The sequence below is a fragment of the Seriola lalandi genome, unplaced genomic scaffold (genome assembly GCF_002814215.2).
Source record: "Seriola lalandi dorsalis isolate HSWRI2012SDOR001 ecotype SW California unplaced genomic scaffold, Sedor1 jcf7180002054565, whole genome shotgun sequence".
Classification (NCBI taxonomy): Eukaryota; Metazoa; Chordata; class Actinopteri; order Carangiformes; family Carangidae; genus Seriola; species Seriola lalandi.
Genome location: NW_019525118.1, coordinates 900,519 through 901,747, shown reverse-complemented (window position 1 = coordinate 901,747; position 1,229 = coordinate 900,519).

The window sequence follows — 1,229 nt, the reverse complement described above, 5'->3', positions numbered from 1 at the left end:
CCCCATCCCCCAACACACACATGCAGCGTTTCATCTGCACTGCTGTTTCATCTCTCCCACATACACACACACACACACACACACACACACACACACACACACACAAGCTAGCTGCAGTAGCATCACGTCTATCATCATGTTCCTGCAGGAACAAAGACTCTGGGCTCCGAATGAGAAGCATCTCAAGCTGCTTCTCATTCAGAGTTGTTCAGTCTGAAGTTTTTCATTAAATTGCATCTTGATAGTTTTTGGTAAATCTTATGATTACTCTGCAAACCTTTGAGGAAAGGTCAGAGGTCACCTGAATTATCAATCTGATTGCAGATTAAGTGAATTTGTTGCCCTGCTTTATTTTCGTGAATTGGATTAGAACATCTTTTTGTTCATGTTAAAACCTTTTTAACAGTTTTCGTCAGTGGACTCTTCTCAAGTTGATATTCAAGCTAATTCAGAGCTAAGTAAGAGTCACTTACCTGAACGGCAGATTAAAGCAGCACTGTCTCTGCACTGTGTTCTGGTTCCTTGATTTGATTAATTTTATTCCCGCAAATAAAATATTACAAATACACTGTATATAGTTTTTTATTACATGGATGTGCAGGTGAGGTAAGAAACCCATCTGAGGCTTATGTTACACTGTAAAAAAAATCATTAAAAAAACAGTCAAATGACTGGTAGCAGCTGCCAAACAAAAACCATAAAATTAAAATAAAATATCCTAATTCCAATTAAGTGTAAAAACAATAGATTTACAAAAAGTTTCATTTATATTTCTCCTAATTTATTATGATCAAACTCCTTTGATGAAGTGAATCCACTCAAGTTTCAGATTTTTCCTAAATTATTATGAACAAACACTTTCAATACAGTGATGCCACTAAAGGTTCTGCAGAAAAACTTAAGTGTCAATCAATTAAATATAAACAAGTGCTTAATATTGTAAAGTAAACCTTTTGTTTTGGAAGATAAAGTAAAAAATACTGTGTAAAACAGATTCAAATCATCTCAAACTTCAACTTACAGTATTTGTGTTAACATTGAATCTTTAAGTGTAAAGTAATGTTAAAACCTGTTTAAACCTATTTAATGATTCAGATACATTTTCTTACATTTCTCATAAAATATAATTTACTGAAGAAATGCAAATTAAACTGTTAAGGCTCTGTATGTAGTCTTTTATTTAATATATTCAGATGTAAATTTACAATATCAACCAATTATTCACAAAT